Source organism: Narcine bancroftii, chromosome 7 (assembly GCF_036971445.1).
Source record: "Narcine bancroftii isolate sNarBan1 chromosome 7, sNarBan1.hap1, whole genome shotgun sequence".
NCBI lineage: Eukaryota > Metazoa > Chordata > Chondrichthyes > Torpediniformes > Narcinidae > Narcine > Narcine bancroftii.
In genome coordinates, this window is record NC_091475.1 from 216,147,100 (window position 1) to 216,169,009 (window position 21,910).

A 21,910-nucleotide genomic window follows, 5' to 3' on the forward strand; every position below is an offset into this window, starting at 1 on the left:
GACCCAGAAGGGTGAGGGTGATCAGGACCCAGAAGGGTGAGGGTGATCAGGACCCAGAAGGGTGAGGGGAGGGGAATGAGCACCAAGAAGGGGGAGCGGACGAGGACACAGAAGAGGGAGGGGTACCCAAGATGCTGAGGGGGGACGGGGACCAAGGCGGCTGAGGAGGGACGGGGACCCAGAAGGCTGAGGGGGGACGGGGACCCAGAAGGCTGAGGGGGGACGGGGACCCAGAAGGCTGAGGGGGGACGGGGACCCAGAAGGCTGAGGGGGGACGGGGACCCAGAAGGCTGAGGGGGGACGGGGACCCAGAAGGCTGAGGGGGGACGGGGACCCAGAAGGCTGAGGGGGGACGGGGACCCAGAAGGCTGAGGGGGGACGGGGACCCAGAAGGCTGAGGGGGGACGGGGACCCAGAAGGCTGAGGGGGGACGGGGAACCAGAAGGCTGATGGTTGACCCGCGAGGCTGAAGGTGGGGGTGGGAACCCGAGTGGTTGAGGGGATCCGTGTGGTTGAGGCGATCGGGGAACTGCGAGTGTGAGGTGGACCCGTGAGGGTGAGGGAGTCCCGGACCCATGGATGGGAATGAGCAGGAAGGGGTGCTGGTCAGTGGGATGAGAATATCAGTTCACCACAGACTGAAAGCTTTCAGTTCTGTAATGAGACGTCATTAACTATGACACTGTCAGCCCAACCCTCTTTCTCCCAGTTTCACTGCAGACATTGGAAGACGGTCCTGTTTAAAATAATCCAAATACCCCTGGGCGCGGACCCGCCGAAGCCACAGATTAGTTCCTGCATCTCAGATGGTGAAGTCTTCAGATTTTTCTTTAAAATATTGTTTACATTGTAAAACAATTTGGAAAGTGCATTAACATATATTGTAATGTTCAATTCAAAAGGAAAAACTAATGGAAAAATCTTAATTCAAACACCTAGCACTAAGCAAGGTTAAAAAAAACATACAGGAATAAAGTGCCAACATCCTGGAGATGGATTTCACAGTGACTAAGGACAAGATTTGTTCTTGTCTCTAGCTGTGCACACACGAGGATGAGAACAGTGTTTGAGATGCTCTAGCCAGAAAGAATTCCGATCCATATCCCCACGGTTTTATTCCTCGGGCTGAGGGCAAGGTTCAGACTGAAATAGCAGAGGATGAGAATCCAGGCAAAAGGACGGAAGCCCAGACCAAGCAACAATTTGAGCAGAAGGATTTAGTTCCACCGGTAGAGAGAGAGAGAGTGGAAGGATACTGTCAGAATGCCCATAGGATTTAACCTGTTTAAAAGCAGGTGGCACAAATCTGTGCAGAGGGGCACAATTTAAAGGCAATTGCAGATGTTTGATTGGGAAGCTGCAGGAATTCAGCCCATCAGAATGAAGTAAATGCAATATCCAGAGAGAGAAAAACCTTGGGCTTTTCTCTGGAGTGATGCAGGAAGCTCATAGAGTGAATGGATTTGTGGCAGAGCTTGGTGGAGGAGCAGGCAGTGCTGAGGAAACACAAGGCTGCTGAAGGACTTGTAGAAAGAGAACGTGCAGAAGTCTGCGGGTGCCTGGAGCGCATGGCCGGGCAGGATGGTGGAGTCTGGAATAATAGGGACCTTTAACATTTAGACAGGCACATTGATGCAAGAAAAATAGTGGGTTTACGGGTGTGAGGGGTGAAAGGTTCAGTTTGTAGTAGGTTTGATCAGTTGTCTTGTGACACCAATACCCCTGAGCAAAAAGCTCTGCAAAAGTATGGACACCGCCCAGGACATCTCAGGTAAAAACCCTCCACCATTGAGAACATTTGCAGGGAACGCTGCTGTCAGAGAGCAGCAGCAATCAAGGATCCACATCACCCGCTCTGTTCTCACTGCTCCCATATGGAAAGAGGTATAGCCAGGTTCAGGAACATCTGCTTCCCCTTCACCACGAGACTCAACACACATTCAGGGACTCATTTAAAGACTCTCCCTTTTGCACTTTGAATTTTTTTCTCTCTGTATTGCAGTTTGTTTTCATATCCACATTTTCAGAGATTACAAGTAGATGAGACCAGTTGGGGAAACTTGGTTTTGGTCTATATAATGGTTACTTTTATCCCCTTTTATTGTTCATTTATATTAGTGTCTGGGCCCCTATGTGGTCCAGGTACAGCTGACAGACCTTTACCAAAGGGTCACGTTTATGTGATTTTTTTTTTTCCGTAGGTAACATCAGTTCATTTCCACAGCCCAGCGTGCTATCGGACATCCAGTTGATCGTGATACATCTTTTCGCGAAGGCCAGTGCTATTTTTATAAATGAGTTTATATATTTGGTTAAGTTGTCGCTTGTTTCCATGAAGATATTGCTCCAGGTATCACGTGGAGGTCACTCCTGTGACCGTGGTTAATTTTTCTGCGCTTTCCTGCCAAAATGGCCTCACTTTCACGCACGACCATGTAGAAAAGTTTAATGAAGCTCATCATCCCATTGGCCTTCATTTCGGTTGAAGCACTGCATGCAGATTTTACAAAGCAGTCTGAAACCCTTTTTCCATGGGAATCCCAGTTCATTGGCCATGCAGTGTCTCAGGTTAGGAAGCCCTTGGTGCCATTTCCACTGGGACACACGATTGCTTTTCCACTGAACACAACTCATCCCCGGGGTGCGGAGTATTCTGCCTTCGACTGGAAACGGGTGATTCTCTGCTGTCTCTCTTCCACTGGTTTTACCATCAGGCCGACATCGGCAAACGCCGAGGATATGAGTAGGGTTAGAGGTGGCGTGAAATGACATCATTTGACACTGGCATTTGGACAGTGTCCCTTTTCCACTGGACCCTGTCCCAGTAAATTCCCGGGATTGGCCATGAGGGGCTGTACTTTTGAAGTTGAAACACTTTGCAGAGCAAAGTCTTGGAATTTAATTTCTTCAACTATGTTCGCTATTCTGGCGCTCCATCCTGTAGGATGTAGGTGGTTCCTTTCATCGCACCTGAATCAATCCCTGACTAATCACAGAGCACTTCTGGTGTAGGGATTGCTTCAAGTGGAATTTGAGTTTGAGAGCATTTTGAAAACCACAGGTCTAAGTTATAGGGAAAGGTTTAGCAAGATTTTTATTCTGCGGAGCAGAAAAGGTTGAGGTTGGATTGAGTTGAGGTTTTTAAAATTATTGGGGTATAGATTGGACGTGGGTTGAGAGAAAGGGGCAGAAGTTTCGAGGAAATGTGAGGGGGGACTTTCACTCAGAGTGGTGGGTGTGTGGAATAGACTTGCAGATGAAGTGGAGGAGGCAGGCTCAATATTAGCACTTAAGGAGAAGTGGGATATGTATTTGGACAGGAAAGGAATGGAGGGTCAAGGGGCGAGTGTAGGTCAATGGGATGAGGTAGGACAAAGTGTTCGGCGTGGACTCGAAGGGCCAAGTTGGCCTATTGCGATGCTGTAATGGTTAGAGAGGTAAAACGTGTACGTGAACATTTTGGGTCCAGTGACCATAGATTAGTTTCCAATCAATTATGGATAAGAGTGGGGTCTGCTGCAACAGCACCACTCAATCAATGCACCGGACACAGTTAATCAGGAAAGATGTTTATTCAGACTTGTTCCTCTCTTAGGTCTCTTGCCCACGACCTTACCAGAGAGAGGGGGATCTTTTTCTCTTCTATCCATTAGTGACTGGTGTCATCCTCTGTTCTGCTAATATTTCAAAACAGCACTGAGCCCACGTTAAATGTTCCACTTGAAACTCAAACATGTTACAGACTAAACCAAGCCAGTCATCTTTGCTAAAATTAATGATGAGGGAGAAAATGAAGGGAACAGAAAGCAAGGGAGTAACAGGGAGAGGATGCAAAAAATAATGCAGGCTGAAAGAGAGGGGAAAGAAATCAGGCTCCAGATGATTAAGGAAGACGAGGCGAAAGAAGGAGACCCTAGGACACTGCCACCCTATGTTGAGAATGAGGACTCAAAAGATTCCTTGTGGGCAAGGCTATCTGCATGTGCTCCCCAGCAGCCACCGTGACCAGTCCTGCATCTCACTTGGTTCAATAAAAGGTGGTTTCAGACTTGGCTCTGACGTAAACAATTTGCTCATTTTCAAACCAACTTTCCTCCCTCCGTCATTGACGGCCGTGACACTGTGCACGAGTGAGGAAGATGGGGTGAAAGACCTTGAACTGAAAGTTACCTGCAGTAATTGGAAACCTGCCTTCCAGAGAGCTTCAATCATGTCAATGTTTCACCAGTTGTTGGACTTTACCAGCGATGAAACAGCGTCCCACTCCCACAGTGTTTCCTGTTACTAACTTGGACAGGAGTAAAAAAATGATTCACACAAAGAATTATAAACCAGGGGAAAGATATTCTCTGAAAACAACAAGAAATGTTGTTCATAGCCCACTGTGCTCCCGACAGAAGTCAAAATCCAGTGGGCTTCATGAACTATATCAGATCAACTCAAAACACATACGGAACTTAGCCCCAGATTATTCCCCCACCCCCCCGTCCTATTAAATGTTGAATCCTGTTGCGTGAAGAAGGAGTTGCCTGGAATGTTAGCCCATCCCAGAAAGCTCACCAGACTTGGACTGCAGATCAACACTTAAGGATGACCAGCCGCAGCTTCATTTAATGCAATGCTTATTTCCCAACACCCCCCCCCCCCCCCCACCAAAAATCTTCAGCATTGCTTCATTGAAACTGGTCTAATTCCAAATAAGATCAGCAATGTCTTTTGGACCGAGTACAAAAGAGAGAGAGCTGAGGTACCTTCGAAACCCAGAACCAAATACATGCAACATTCAGTGGCAGCTCTCCTTGCATCTAATCAAGCACTTTTGAGCCACTATGAACTCTTCCCCAAGAGAATTCGTCCGACCATCCATGACTGCATTACTGTCAACTTGAAAGCCGAGAGGGGATTTGGTAGAGTATTTAAAATTACAAGAAGGATGGATAGAGTTGATGTGGATAGGCAATTCCATTGCAAGTGGGAGAGATTGAAACAAGAGGTCTTGAGTTAAGAGGCAAAAGTTTAGAAGTAACATGAGGGGGAACTTCTTTACTCAGAATGGTGGCTGAGTGGAGTGAGCTTCCGGGAAAAATAGTGGCAGCAGGGTCCATTTTGTCATTTAAGAGAAAATTGGAGGGGAGGGGAATGCAGAGAGGTGGTACTGGAGGAGAGTATTTAGTTCAGTGCAGACAAGAAGGGCCAAATGACCTGTTTCTGTGCTGTAATTGTTATAGGGTTAAAATGTGTGGCAGTAACTTGGAAGTCCGATGCGTATTTGGGAATGGGTCGATGGCCACACTGAAATAGGTCATTGTATCCAACTTGAAATAATTACATCATTCCCTGAAGGTAGAAACTCACGTGAATAGGGTGGTGAAGAAGGCTTTTAGTATGCTGGCCTTTATCAATCATTGCATGGAATATCAGAGTTGGGAGGTGATGTTGAGACTGTATAAGACGTTGGTGCGGCCTAATTTGGAGTTCTGTGTGCAGTTCTGGTCGCCTAATTATAGGAAGGATATAAACAGAGTGGAGAGAGTGCAGAGAAGGTTTACCAGAATGTTACCTGGGTTTAAGCATCTAGAGTATAGGGAGAGATTGGACAGATTAGGTCTTTATTCTTTGGAGCGTAGAAGGTTGAGATGGGATTTGATAGAAGTATTTAAGATTATGAAAGGGATAGACAGAATGGATGTGGATAGACTATTTCCGTTAAGAGGAGGAAAGATTAAAACAAGACGACATGAGTTAAGAATTAAGGGGCAGAGGTTTAGAGGTAACATGAGGGGGAACTTCTTTACTCAGAGAGTGGTAGACGTGTGGAATGAGCTTCCGGGAGAAATAGTGGCAGCGGAGTCAATTGTATTATTTAAGAAAAGGTTGGACAGGTATATGGATGAGAAGAAGATGGAGGGTTATGGGCATTGTGCAGGGAGGTGGGACTAGAGAGGGGTGTTTGGTTCGGTGCGGACTAGAAGGGTCTAATGGCCTGTTTCCGTGCTGTAAATTGTTATGTTATGTTATGAATTCACGGAACAAATTTGAATTTTTTTGAAGATTTGGGATGTGTATTTACCAATTGTAGGAATTAAGTTGTAATCACCCAACATGAACCTTCCGACTCCTAAAATCAAGAAAATTAAGATGTTAGATTTTATTTGAAACGTTTGGTAAATTTTTATAAATACTCTCCAGATGTGTTTTTCTTTTTTCTTTACATCAGCAAAAATTAAATGAAATGCTTCTTGCAGTCAAGAGCAAAAGAATTCCCTGCAGACTCCAAACCAGCCCTTGCCCACAAACACCCCCCCCCCCCCAATCTGGGATCAACCCATCAACAGCCTTCACTTCAGAGACAAACCTCAGGCACAAACATCCTAAAACCATCATCCCAAGACAAGGGGTTAATATTTTAAATCACTATGCATTATTTGATATTATTTCAAATAAAAAATTAGTTTTTAATGCATATGTGAAATTAAATAATTAAAAAAAAATAAGATAAATAAAGAATTATTTCAGGAATTATCAATCATCCACTACTCCCATTAACCCCAGACACCAGTACTGAATCAAAAACTAAACTGGCCAGATTGACTGAGTAAACACAGCTAAAATTGACCAAAAGGTGCTGATGCCATCATTGATTTTTCCTGGAAGAGACTAAAAATATTTGGATTAAACGGGATTTTTACAGGTTGCTTTAGCTGTTTCATATTTGGAGGACCTCGTCACCAAATTTCAGAATCCATGTTATTGAAGGAGTGCAGAGATTGGTTAGGATATTGCTGGGACTTGAAGGTGAACCCACCAGGGCCTACAGCTGGTCCTCAATGTTGTCGACACATTCTTGGAAAGTGTGACTTGAAGTGAAATGAAGGTTTTACCATGGGCTCAATGATCAAAAATAAGAGAAGTTCCTATTTTGGACACCAAATATCATCATTCAGGTGCCTTACCGTCCAGCGAGGGCGATCCTGTCTCTCAATCCACCACAATCTCTGAACCTCTGAATTGTAGTTGTGGCCTCCCCGTTCTTTTCTGAGCTGAGACCAATATTGACGTTTAGGTCATGGTTACAGATGGGCTGGTCTGATGAACCAGGAGAGTGGGGAAGTCCAGCAGCCTGAAGGCCACCGCCAGAAGCTCTAAAGGCTGTGTACGGCCCCTCACCCCAAGTCCAAAGCCCGCTGCGCAGCTCAGACGGCAAAGTCCTCCTCAGCGACAAGATCTCCATCCTCAACCGATGGTCAGAACACTTCCAATCTCTTTTCAGTGCCAACCGCTCAGTCCAAGATTCCGCCCTGCTCCAGCTCCCTCAACAGCCCCTAAGGCTAGAGCTGGATGAGGTTCCCACCCTGGATGAGACATATAAGGCAATCGAACAACTGAAAAGTGGCAAAGCAGCAGGTATGGATGGAATCCCCCCAGAAGTCTGGAAGGCTGGCGGCAAAACTCTGCATGCCAAACTGCATGAGTTTTTCAAGCTTTGTTGGGACCAAGGTAAACTGCCTCAGGATCTTCGTGATGCCACCATCATCACCCTGTACAAAAACAAAGGCGAGAAATCAGACTGCTCAAACTACAGGGGAATCACGTTGCTCTCCATTGCAGGCAAAATCTTCGCTAGGATTCTACTAAATAGAATAATACCTAGTGTCGCCGAGAATATTCTCCCAGAATCACAGTGCGGCTTTCGCGCAAACAGAGGAACCACTGACATGGTCTTTGCCCTCAGACAGCTCCAAGAAAAGTGCAGAGAACAAAACAAAGGACTCTACATCACCTTTGTTGACCTCACCAAAGCCTTCGACACCGTGAGCAGGAAAGGGCTTTGGCAAATACTAGAGCGCATCGGATGTCCCCCAAAGTTCCTCAACATGATTATCCAACTGCACGAAAACCAACAAGGTCGGGTCAGATACAGCAATGAGCTCTCTGAACCCTTCTCCATTAACAATGGCGTGAAGCAAGGCTGTGTTCTCGCACCAACCCTCTTTTCAATCTTCTTCAGCATGATGCTGAACCAAGCCATGAAAGACCCCAACAATGAAGACGCTGTTTACATCCGGTACCGCACGGATGGCAGTCTCTTCAATCTGAGGCGCCTGCAAGCTCACACCAAGACACAAGAGAAACTTGTACGTGAAGTACTCTTTGCAGATGATGCCGCTTTAGTTGCCCATTCAGAGCCAGCTCTTCAGCGCTTGACGTCCTGCTTTGCGGAAACTGCCAAAATGTTTGGCCTGGAAGTCAGCCTGAAGAAAACTGAGGTCCTCCATCAGCCAGCTCCCCACCATGACTACCAGCCCCCCCACATCTCCATCGGGCACACAAAACTCAAAACGGTCAACCAGTTTACCTATCTCGGCTGCACCATTTCATCAGATGCAAGGATCGACAATGAGATAGACAACAGACTCGCCAAGGCAAATAGCGCCTTTGGAAGACTACACAAAAGAGTCTGGAAAAACAACCAACTGAAAAACCTCACAAAGATAAGCGTATACAGAGCCGTTGTCATACCCACACTCCTGTTCGGCTCCGAATCATGGGTCCTCTACCGGCACCACCTACGGCTCCTAGAGCGCTTCCACCAGCGTTGTCTCCGCTCCATCCTCAACATCCATTGGAGCGCTTATACCCCTAACATTGAAGTACTCGAGATGGCAGAGGTCGACAGCATCGAGTCCACGCTGCTGAAGATCCAGCTGCGCTGGATGGGTCACGTCTCCAGAATGGAGGACCATCGCCTTCCCAAGATCGTATTATATGGCGAGCTCTCCACTGGCCACCGTGACAGAGGTGCACCAAAGAAAAGGTACAAGGACTGCCTAAAGAAATCTCTTGGTGCCTGCCACATTGACCACCGCCAGTGGGCTGATAACGCCTCAAACCGTGCATCTTGGCGCCTCACAGTTTGGCGGGCAGCAACCTCCTTTGAAGAAGACCGCAGAGCCCACCTCACTGACAAAAGGCAAAGGAGGAAAAACCCAACACCCAACCCCAACCAACCAATTTTCCCCTGCAACCGCTGCAACCGTGTCTGCCTGTCCCGCATCGGACTTGTCAGCCACAAACGAGCCTGCAGCTGACGTGGACTTTTTACCCCCTCCATAAATCTTCGTCCGCGAAGCCAAGCCAAAGAACAAAGAACAGATGGGCTGGAAATACTGAAGAAGTTTCCTCTTGCCTTACTCAGTTGCAGTGTCCATACTGGATGGGTAACCCTGGCCATTGATCAGCAGATCCAGAGAACACCGCACAGTACAGGCCCTTCAGGCCTTGATGTTGTTCTAGCCCATATATTCACTCCTTAAATATAACGTACTAAACCAATGGTTCTCAACCTTTTTCCTTGCACTCACATACCACTTTTAGTGGTAAGTGGGTGGAAAGAAAGTTCAAACCCTATTTTAAAATAATCATATGAACAATCTAGAATCGTCATTCTCAACCTTCCCTTCCCACTCACCTACCACATGAAGCAATCCCTTAATGTTCAGAGATTACTTAAGGTGGTACGGGAGTGAGAAGATGAAGGTTGAGAACCTCTTTCTGCAGGCAAACTAATTCTGAATCCACACAACCAAGGTTCCACAGATCCTTTGCCTCATGACTATCAGAATGAATCTACCCTGGGCAACCCTGTCAAAGGCCTCACTAAAATCCACACACCCCACATCCACTCCCCTGCCCTTCATTTGTTATTTCATTGTTTTCAAACACTTTCTTTCCCCCCCCCCCCAACTTTTTAGTCATCCCTGACTAATCATGGAACCAACAGTCAAAGGACAAGGCCAGTGCCATTTTTATAAATGAGATTTGATATTTGCTTAAGTTGTCGTTTGTTTCCATGAAATTACCTCAAAGATATTGCTGCGGGTCGCCTGTGGAGGCCACTCCTGTGATCGCGGTTAGTTTTACTGCACTTTTTTGGCCAAAATGGCCACACTTTCATGCACGACCACGCGGTACATTGAAAGATTAATGATGCCTATCCCATTGGCCTGAAATATTCTATCAGCCTGTGTGGCAACGTTGAGGGGTGTTTGGATTTGAACCCCAAGGCACCTCTGTTCATCCACACTCTTAAGTAACTGACCATTAACCTTGTACCCAGCTTTCCGGTTTGTCCTTGCAAACTGCATCACCTCACACTTTGCCAGATTGAAGCCCATCTGCTACTTTTCTGCCCAACGCTGCATCCTGTCTCTATCCTCTTGTAACCTTTTTCAACCTCAGCTCCATCCACAACTCCTCCATCCTTTGTATCATCAACAGACTTACTGACTCATCCTTTTGCCTTGTCATCCAGGTCATTTATAAAAATCACCAAGAGCAGGCGTCCCAGAACAGATCCCTGTGGCACTCCACTGCTCTCTGCTTTCTTCCTACAAGACAATTTTTTATCCACAGCCAAAATGACTCTGATCCTTTGCCAAATTACGTTCTGGATGAGTCTCGTCAAATTCTTGCTAAAATCTATGTAGACCACATCTACCACCCTATTGATTTCCTTTGATACCCCCATCAAATAAAACTAATTTAGACTCATGAGGCATGACCTTCCCTTCACAAAGCCATGCTGACTGTCCTTGAGTAGTTTGTACTTCTCTCCAAATGCTCATAGATCCTATACTGGTCTATAATTCCCAAGAATCTCCCCATTACCTTTTTTAAACAAGGCGACTGCATTTGATGGTTTGGGCTGGATTGGGGGGTGTGGGGGCAGTGGCTGGCTGCTTGTAGGCAAGGGCTGGGTTTGGGGGCTTCAGTGTCTCATGGAATTCTCTTCTGACTGAAAGAAGCACTTCATTTAACTTTCTGCTCATGTATCTCTGTTTTATGTCTGAATGAAGTGAATTTTGTGTAATATTGCACTTTGTAACATGATAATTGAATTTTGATTTTGGCATGTTTGGCAGAATGTTCTCAGTGACAGTGACCCAGGTTCAAATCTGTCCCCGTGTAAGGAGTTTGTGTGGGTTTGTTTTTCCACCCTTGTTAAAGTTGAGCTTCTTTAAGGGTACAAAAAAGGTTCAGTAATGAACCACAAAGCCCAAAACACAGTCTTTATTGAGTTACGCAGCGGGAATGAGGGGTAGCAGTGGTGGGTGGACAGACTCACCTCACTTGTTCTGTTTGAACCTCGGGTAAAGAACACAGTCACAGGGTACTGCGTTTAAGGCCTTTTCCGGCAAACAAATTGGATAATATTTCTTGGAAGGTATTGCTACAGCTTATGTTTTACATTTTGCATATCCTCCTCCTGAAGACATGAAAAGGCAAATTTCGACAGAGATGTGGTGGAAAGTGTGCTGACTGGCTGCATCATGGTCTGGTATGGGGACACCAGTACCCCTGAGAATAAAGCCCTCCAAAAGGTCGTGAACACAGCCCAGGACATCACAGACAAAACTCTCCCCACTATTGAGTTTATCGACAGGGAATGGTGCTGTCAGAAAACATCAGCAATCATCAAGGATCCACACTCTCTCTTTCTCTTCTCACTGCTGCCATCAGGAAAGAGGTCTCGGTGCCTCAAGACTCACACCCCCAGGTTCAGGAACAGCTGCTCCCCCTCCACCTTCAGACTCCTCAACAACAAACTCAATCAGGAACTCATTTCAGGACTCTTGCAGCACTTTATTGATTTTCTTTGTTTTCAATTCTTTTATCTCTCCAGGTTTCCACTGACCCGTTTATTTTTGCACGGCCCATTCGTGGTAATTCGGCCGTGTCCACAGGAAAAAGGGAATCTCAGGGTTGGATGCGATGTCGTGTATGTTCTCCGCCAATCAATGGGAAATCTCTAAATCTTCAAGCTTGGTGCAAGAGCCCACGAGGTACAAACCAACCATCTCCTGTCCAAGTTGCAGATTGCAAGGGCTGTAAAGTGCTGCCACCACCTGTTCACACCGAGTACTGCATGCATGAAGCGAGGGAAAGAGATCTAGGTATAATACCACCACCTGGTGTCCGGAATCGCAAACTACAGGGTACATGATTTTTTTTTCATGGGAGTGTTGGAGAATGAGAGGAGACTTGATTAAGGTTAACAAAATAGAGCAAGATGGATAATATGGAGCTCCAATGCACAGGGAGGTCTCACCTGTGAAGGAGCAAGTGTGAGATTTCCCAGTTCATTCTTGCTCGGGCAGTGGTGGCCAATTGCAAGACAGCGCCAATTAGGGGAAGAGAATATGCTGTTTCAGGTCATGGGTTTGAAATGGTTTCCCCAGTTGTGCCATTCAGACTCAAGAGAGCAGATGCTTGCAGACAGGAAGGAAACCTAGTTTTATTGTGGAGAATTGCTTGTTTTTCGGGGTGAAGGTTGTTTGTGGTCTGAGATTCGTAAATACTTTACAATGGAAGCAGCAATTTTCCTTGTGCCTGATTGCTACATAGTGGGTAAAATGTCTCAAATCTATCGCTCAGCCAGTACTTTTGGTCATTGATTTGGAAAGAGAGTGATGGCTTGGCAATATTTATAGCATGGTGAATCCAAAGCTCTCAACGTGACAGTGTGGAAGGAGTTTGTCTGTTCTTTGTGTTTTCTGCCACCCTTGAGAACATAAAAAGTGTCCGTGAATTGTGGTATTGGTGAGACACAAGCTTGTTTTGCCCTCTTTTTGTTCTGTATGTCTATAAAGTTTCAGTTTAGGGATAAAATGTCCAGACACTGTTCTGTTCAAAAGTCTAGTAACTAAATCAGATTCTCCCGAGTTCTTGTCATGGATATTCCTCATGAAGCCTGTTTAGCAGCAGTCGTGCTGCATTAGAGGTGCACATACAATTTTCAAAAATAATGAGTTTGAAACCAGAAAAAGATCAGGTCGTGCCCAAAGGTTCATCCGTGCAGTTGAATTGAATTGATGCCCCCAGGACCAGAATGTGCACTTCCACCCCATGGCCTTGAGCTTCCCAAATCGCCAATGAACTTACGGCCCCCTTGAGCTGTGGAGTGTGGGAGGAAATCCACACAGACACCAAGAGGATGTAGAAACTTCTTGCAGTCAGTGCTGACTTGATCCTGGGGTGACTCGTGCTGGAGAGGTGGGACTACTGTCCTGCCTTCACCTTGTGATGGCTGATTTTTGTCTGTTGGTGGATGGAGGTCTGACATGATATTCCCTTGGCCTTGAGGGAAAGAAGAGTAGACATTGCAAGGGCTCTGACAGGAATATTTAAAACCTGTTTATCCATGGGTGAGGTGCCAGAGGAATGGATGTAATCTAATGTTCCTTTGTTTAAAAACAGCTTCAAAAGCCAAGCAGGTGAGCCTGACCGTGATAGGTTAATTATTGGAGGGTAATCAGAGAGTACCTCGAAAAGAATCTGTTCAAATAGCTGGCCTTGATCAACCATCGCATAGAATACAGGAGTCGGGCAGTGAGGTTGAGACTAGACAAGGTATTGGTGAGGCCCTGTTGAGAGTACTGTGTGCAGTTCTGGTCACCAAATGAGAGGAAAGCTATCAACAAAGTAGAGAGGGTGCAGAGAAGATTTAAGTCAATGTTACCTGGATATCAGCAACTGGATTACAAAGAAAGATTGAGCAAATGAAGTCTTTATTCTTTGGATTGTAGATGGTTGAGAGGGGATTTGATCGAAGTCTTTAAAATTACTAGGAGGATAGAACGAGTTGATGTGGATAGACTTTTTTCATTGCGGGAGCAGAGATTGAAACAGGAGGTAAAAGTTTGTAATTAACATGAGGGGGAACTTCTTTACTCAGAGTGGTGGCTGAGTGGAGTGAGCTTCCGGGAGAAATAGTGGCGGCAGGGTCCATTTTGTCATTTCAGGGAAAATTGGAGGGGAGGGGAGGGGAAGGCAGAGAGATGGTACGAGAGGAGAGTATTTAGTTCAGTGCAGACAAGAAGGGCCAAATGACCTGTTTCTGTGCTGTAATTGTTATAGGGTTAAAATGTGTGGCAGTAACTTGGAAGTCCGATGCATATTTGGGAATGGGTCGATGGCCACACTGAAATAGGCCGTTGATTCCCACTTGAAATAATGACATCGAAATCACGGAACAAATTTGAATTTCTCTTTTGAAGATTTGGGATGTGTATTTACCAATTGTACGAATTAAGTTTTAATCACCCAACATGAACTCTCTGACTCCTAAAACCAAGAAAACCAAGATTTTATTTGAGAGTTTTGGTCAATTTTTATAAATACTATCTAGATGTTTTCTCTCTTTTTTTGTTTTCTATTGGGCAGCTGTGGGAGGGGTTACTTTTTAAATCACTATGCATTAATTTTATCTTATTTTCAAATAAGAAATTTAAGTTTTTTAATGCATATGTTAAATTAAATGTAAAAATGTTACAAATAAGATAAATGAAGAATTGTTTCAGGAACTGGTGATCTTCCACGAGTGCCGTGAACCCCAGGCAGCAGGAATGTGTGAACGAAACACAAAATGACCAGAACAACTGAGGAAACACGGGTAAAAGTGCCCAAAAAGGTGCTGATGCCATCTTGATTTTAATGCAGGTGACAACGAGGAATGCGTTGGGGCAGAGATGGTCTATGGACAGTCAATACGGACGCCTTGGGGAACAAAGCCCGCACCACCAGTCGGGATGGATAATGGTGGGTAATGAATAAGCATATATTAGAGACACCGAGAGAGAGCGACACACACATACCCAGACAGACAGACAGACAGACAGACAGACAGACAGACAGACACACACACACACACGCACGCACACACACACACACACACACACACACACACACACACACACACACACACAGACAGATACACACACACACACAGACACACACAGAAACACACACAGACAGAGACAGAGAGAGAGACACTGACAGTGAGAGAGACAGACAGAGACACACACAGACAGACAGACACAGACAGATAGAGAGAGACACACACAGACAGATAGAGAGAGACACACACAGACTGAGAGAGAGACACGCACACAGAAAGAGACAGAGACACACATAGAGACAGAGAGACACACAAACGACACAAAGAGACAGACACACACACACAGCCAGAGACAGACAAACACACGACACTGAGAGACAGACACACACAACACAGAGACAGATACACACACACAGACATAGACAGAGAGAGACACAGACACACAGAGACACACAGATATAGAGACACACACAGAGACACAGACAGAGAGACACACAGACAACGACACACACAGACACAGAGAGAGAGACACACAAACAGAAAGAGAGAGACAGAGAGAGAGAGAGACACAGAGAGAGAGAGAGACACAGAGAGAGACACAGAGAGAGAGACACAGAGAGAGAGACACAGAGAGAGACACAGAGAGAGAGAGACGCAGAGAGAGACGCAGAGAGAGACACGCAGAGAGAGACACACAGAGAGAGAGACACAGAGAGAGAGACAGAGAGAGAGAGACAGAGAGAGAGAGACACAGAGAGAGAGACACAGAGAGAGAGACACAGAGAGAGACACAGAGAGAGACAGAGAGAGAGAGAGTCACACAGACACACACAGAGACACACACACAGAGAGACACACACATACAGACACAGAGAGACACACATTGTGACACAGGGAGAGAGACACCCATAGACAGCGACACACAATGAGACACAGACAGAGACACACAAACAGACACAGAGACACACACACAGAGGGAGATACACACAGAGACACACACACACACAGAGACACACACACACACACAGACACAGACAGAGAGAGACACAGACAGAGAGAGACACAGACAGAGAGAGACACAGACAGAGAGAGACAGACAGACAGAGAGACACAGACAGACAGAGAGACACAGACAGAGAGAGAGACACAGACAGAGAGAGAGACACAGACAGAGAGAGAGACACAGACAGAGAGAGAGACACAGACAGAGAGAGAGACAGACAGATAGAGACACAGACAGAGAGACACAGAAACAGAGAGACACACACAGTCACAGAGACACACACAGACCGAGAGACAGACAGAGAGAGAGACGCAGAGAGAGAGACGCAGAGAGACACACAGACACAGAGAGACACACAGACACAGAGAGACACACAGACACAGAGAGACAGACACAGAGAGACACACACAGACACAGAGAGACACACACAGACGTAGTGACACACGCACACAGACAGACAGAGAGAGACCCCTTGATTGTGCCCTTCACCTTCGCACTTAACTCCCTCATCTCTCCTGGCAGGGTCTCATCACCTTTCCTACCCGTGGACCATGACATCTGTCTGCTCATTCTCCTTCCTGAGAATGGTGTGAACTCTACCCTAGAAACCCCACAGCAAAGAAAAGAGACCCTTCGGCACTTCTCGTCCATGGTGAAATATCATTTTGCCAGTCTCATCGACCTGCACCCAGTCCCTAACCCTCCTGACTTCCCACATCCATGGATCTCTGCGATTGATTCTTAAAACGTAAGAGTTTGAATGTTAAATGGCAGACCATTGAGGAGTGTTGTCAAACAAAGGGATTGAGGAACTGTGGTACAGACCTGCCCGAAAGTGGAGTCACATGTAGAGATGGGGGGGGTGGGGGGGGTGAAGAATGCTTCTGGTATTTTGACCTTCAGAAATGAGAGGATTGAGTGCAGGAGGTGGGAGGCCACGAGGAAGTTGGACAAGTCATGGGTGAGGCCAACTTGGGAACATTGTGTGCCGTTTGGGTGGCCGGAGGAGAGGAAGGATAGGAATGAGACAGCGCGTCGAGGAGAGGGACAAGAAGGTGGTCTGTCTTTCGGGGTTTGAGTTCCAGGGGAAGGTTGGACAGGCTGGGAATTTATTCCCTGGACCGTAGAAGATTGAGGAAGATTTCAAAATTGTGAGGGGGGACGGATCGTGTCCATGGGGACAGGTTATTTCGAAGGAGAGTGGGAGAGATTCAAAGAGGAGGACATGGATTGAGATTGAAGGGGAATTTTTTTTCCCTCAGTGGGGGGTAGGAGCGTGGAATGAGCTTTGGGCCAAGGTGGTGGAGGTGGGATGGACTGGAATCTTGGGGGGGAATGTGGTGCAGGTCCTGGTGTGGAAATGTGCAGCCTGAAGGGGAGATGGACTGGAGGCCCGAGGCAGCTCTCGGACCCTTCCCCAGTGGGACGAGGTTCTCAGGACAGAGGGGGCTCCAAAGGGCTGGACCTCGAGCCCTGGGGCTCCATCCAGGGGTTCGGGGTGGTGGAGAGGGTGGCGCGAGAGCGACCCCTGGGGGCCGCCATGTTGTTGATCTTTCCCGCCTTTGGAGCAGTTGGTCACGAGCGGGAGGGGGAGAGAGGTTCGTGTCGGTGCTTCACGGGCGGGAATCGGGGCATTTTGGGAGCGAGACCAGGGAGGAGGTAGTTTCCACGGGTCGCCCTTTGGGTCTGGGGTGGCCGGAGCTCGGAGGGGAATGGGCGGGGAGATGGTTGTGAGGTGGGGCCGGGGAACCGTGAGCGACTTTGGGTCGGGGCCCGCGAGGCTGAGAGGGGTCAGGGACCCGTGAGGCTGAGGGGGGTCAGGGACCCGTTAGGCTGAGGGGGGTCGGGGACCCGCGAGGCTGAAGGGTGTCAGGGACCAAGAATGGTGAGGGGGCATCAGGGACCGGTGAGGCTGAGGAGGGAGGGGGAACCAGAAGGGTGAGGGGGCACCAGAAGGGTGAGGGGGCACCAGAAGGGTGAGGGGGAACCAGAAGGGTGAGGGGGAACCAGAAGGGTGAGGGGGAACCAGAAGGGTGAGGGGGAACCAGAAGGGTGAGGGGGAACCAGAAGGGTGAGGGGGAACCAGAAGGGTGAGGGGGAACCAGAAGGGTGAGGGGGTACCAGAAGGGTGGGGGGGGTTGGGGACCTGTGAGGTTGAGAGGGGGGTCGGCGATCCTCGAGGCTGAGGGGGGTGTCGGAAACCCAGAAGGGTGAGGGGGGATCGGAGACACGTGAGGCTGAGGGGGGAGGAGGGAGGGGGGCCCAGAAGGGTGAGGGGGACCTGAGAGCCTGAGGCAGACCCGTGAAGCTCAGGGGATTGAGGACCCAGAACGGTGAGGGGGTTTGGGAACTGCGAGGGTGAGGAGGACCAGTGAGGGTGAGGGGGTCGGGGACCTTGGATGGGAATGAGCGGGAAGTTTGTGATCGATGTGAGGGGGCTGGGGATGGGGACTTGCAAGTGGGACATGTGGTCGGGGCCAATAATAGAAAGCTTCCACTTTTCCACAGGACTCTCTGTTCCTCAAGTAGATGCGGCAGTGATGTTCCCCCCACCCCATCCAGCGCCAGGATTCCAGGGGTGGGGGTCAATGAGGGATCAGGGATGCTATGAGGGCAGTCGACAGTCTGACCCGTTTGGGGACCCCTGACCTCAACCATCAAGTGTTACTAAAAGGAATGCATGAAGTTCTGGCAGAGGATGAGGTTTGTCTTCATTTTGGTGCGGCATTTGATAGGCTCCACAGACTCAGTCATAAGGCTTGGGATCTATGGATGTGTGGATTCAGAAATGGCTTAACTGCAGAAAGCATTTGGATATGGGCATGGATGGGAGGGGTATGAAGGGATATGAAATGGGTGCTGGTCAGTGGGATGAGAAAATCAGTTCACCACAGACTGGAAGGTTTCTGTGCTGGAATGAGACGTCATTAACAATGACACCGACAGCCCAATCCTCTTTCTGCCAGTTCCGCTGCACACATTGGAAGACGGTCCTGTTTAAAATAATCCGAATACCACTGGGCGTGGACCCACCGAAACCACAGTTTAGTTTCTCCACCTCAGATGGTGAAATCTACAGATTTTTCTTTAAAATTTTGTTTACATTGTAAAACAATTTGAAAATTGCATTAACATATACCGTAATGTTCAATTCAAAAGGAAAAAAATAATGAAAAATTCTTAATTCAAAGCCCTAGCACTAAGCAAGGTTCAAAGCAAACACACAGGAATAAAGTGTCAACATCCTGGAGATGGATTTATCAGTGGCTAAGGACCAGATTTGTTCTCGTCTCTAGCCGTGAACACACGAGGATGAGAGCAGTGTTTGAGGTGCTCCAGGCTCCGTGTTACAATGTGTACCCAGCCAGAAAGAATTCCGATCCATATCTCCACGTTTTTATTCCTGGGGCTGATGGCAAGGTTCAGACTGAAATAGCAGAGGATGAGAATCCAGGCAAAAGGATAGAAGCCCAGACCAAAGCAACAATTGGAGCACAAGGAGCCTCAAGACTCACACCCCCAGGTTCAGGAACAGCTGTTCCCCCTCCACCTTCAGACTCCTCAACAACAAACTCAATCAGGAACTCATTTCAGGACTCTTGCAGCCCTTTATTGATTTTCTTTGTTTTCAATTCTTTATCTTTCCAGGTTTCCACTGAACCGTTTATTTTTGCACGACCCATTCGTGGTAATTCGGCCGTGTCCACAGGAAAAAGGGAATCTCAGGGTTGGATGTGATGTCGTGTATGTTCTCTGCCAATCAATGGGAAATCTCCAAATCTTCAATCTTGGTGCAAGAGCCCACGAGGTGCAAAGCAACCATCTCCTGTCCAAGCTGCAGATTGCAAGGGCTGTAAAGTGCTGCCACCGCCTGTTCACACCGAGTACTGCATGCATGAAGCGAGGGAGAGAGAGAGAGATCTTGGTATAATACCACCACCTGGTGTCCGGACTCGCAAACTACAGGATACATGATTTTTATTTTTCATGGGAGTGTTGGAGTATGAGAGGAGACTTGATTAAGGTTAACAAAATAGAGCAAGATGGATAATATGGAGCTCCAATGAACTGGGAGGTCTCACCTGTGAAGGAGCAAGTGTGAGATCTCCCAGTTCATTCTTGTTCGGGCAGTGGTGGCCAATTCAAGACAGCTCCAATTAGGGGAAGAGAATATGCTATTTACAACCACATCCCATTACTGCAATTTTTGGATTACCTATGATAGATTTGACTTATTTATCTCTTCCTGCGGATCGTATGATTGCTTTTCTTACACTAATGGCTAGAAGATCTATACTATTGAATTGGAAAGAGGTTAATCCTCCCACTGTTTTCCAATGGTTTACCCAAACTATACTATGTTTAAATTTAGAGAAAATTAGAAACTCTGTCTATGAATCCCCTTTTAAGTTTGAGTTAACCTGGCGACCATTTATTCAATATTTTCATTTGTGGTGAGTTGATCTGGCTCTGATTTCTTTCTATGATTATGTATGATAATTGGGCTGTAAGATGAGATCGGAGTGATCGGCGTGGTTTAGCTATATCTGTAGGTTTTTTTTAAAGTTTTTTTAATTCAGATTTGTTTTTTCTTCTTTTTTGGGTTTTTTTTTCTCTTTTTTCATATATTGTTATTAATTATATCTTTTTTTTAGAGAGATAGTTCACACCCTAAACTGATCTAAATTTTTTTTGATATATTTTTATTCTGTAATATTATTGTTTAATATCTCTGTATTAATTCATTACTTAATATGTATTTTTTATATCTCTTTGAACTGTATGTGTTTATAAATTATAATAATAATAAAAAGATTGAAAAAGAAAAGAGAATATGCTGTTTCAGGTCATGGGTTTGAAACGGTTTCCCCAGTTGTGCCATTCAGACTCAAGAGAGCAGATGCTTGCAGACAGGAAGGAAACCTAGTTTTATTGTGGAGAATTGCTTGTTTTTTGGGGTGAAGGTTGTTTGTGGTCTGAGATCCCTAAATACTTTACAATGGAAGCAGCAATTTTCCTTGTGCCTGATTGCTACATAGCGGGTAAAATGTCTCAAATCTATCGCTCAGCCAGTACTTTTGGTCATTGATTTGGAGAGAAAGTGATGGCTTGGCAATATTTACAGCATGGTGAGTCCAAAGCTCTCAAAGTGACAATGTGGAAGGAGTTTGTCTGTTCATTGTGTTTTCTGCCACCCTTGAGAACTTAAAAAGTGTCCGTGAATTGTGGTATTGGTGACACACAAGCTTGTTTTGCCCTCATTTTGTTCTGTATGTCTATAAAGTTTCAGTTTAGGGATAAAATGTCCAGACACTGTTCTGTTCAAAAGTCTAGTAACCAAATCAGATTCTCCCGAGTTCTTGTCATGGATATTCCTCATGAAGCCTGTTTAGCAGCAGTCGTGCTGCATTAGAGGGGCACATACAATTTTCAAAAATAATGAGTTTGAAACCAGAAAAAGATCAGGTCGTGCCCAAAGGTTCATCTGTGCTGTTGAATTGAATTGATGCCCCCAGGTCCAGAATGTGCACTTCCACCCCATGGTCTTGAGCTTCCCAAATCGCCAATGAACTTACGGCCCCCTTGAGCTGTGGAGTGTGGGAGGAAATCCACACAGACACCAAGAGGATGTAGAAACTTCTTGCAGTCAGTGCTGACTTGATCCTGGGGTGACTCGTGCTGGAGAGGTGGGACTACTGTCCTGCCTTCACCTTGTGATGGCTGATTTTTGTCTGTTGGTGGATGGAGGTCTGACATGATATTCCCTTGGCCTTGAGGGAAAGAAGAGTAGAAATTGCAAGGGCTCTGACAGAAATATTTAAAACCTGTTTATGTAATAGATGTAATCTAATGTTCCTTTGTTTAGTAGGGAGAGGAGAGGAGAGGAGAGGAGAGGAGAGAGAAGGACAGAAAAGGAAAGAGTCCGGGGCAGGTAAGAAAACTTTTAAAAAAGTCTCTTACCAGGGTGTGCGGGGAGGAGTCGGTGTCGGAGGCGGCCATTGGTCGAGCGAGCGTACAGGAGAGTGTGACGGGAAGGTAAGGTCTTTTTAAAGACTCTTACTGGGGACAGAGCCTAGCAGTAGGGAGAGGAGAGGAGAGGAGAGGAGAGAGGAGAAGGACAGAAAAGAAAAGAGTCCGGGGCAGGTAAGAAAACTTTTTAAAAAGTCTCTTACCAGGGTCTGCGGGGAGGAGTCGGCGTCGGAGGCGGCCATTGGTCGAGCGAGCGTACA

General features: G+C 46.7%; 1 long non-coding RNA gene across 1 annotated transcript in view; it reads left to right on the forward strand.

Annotated features, from left to right (window-relative positions):
* The window catches only part of LOC138740170 (uncharacterized), a 53,638-nt gene that overhangs the window by 15,132 nt on the left and 16,596 nt on the right, over positions 1-21,910 (forward strand). The window lies entirely within an intron of this gene.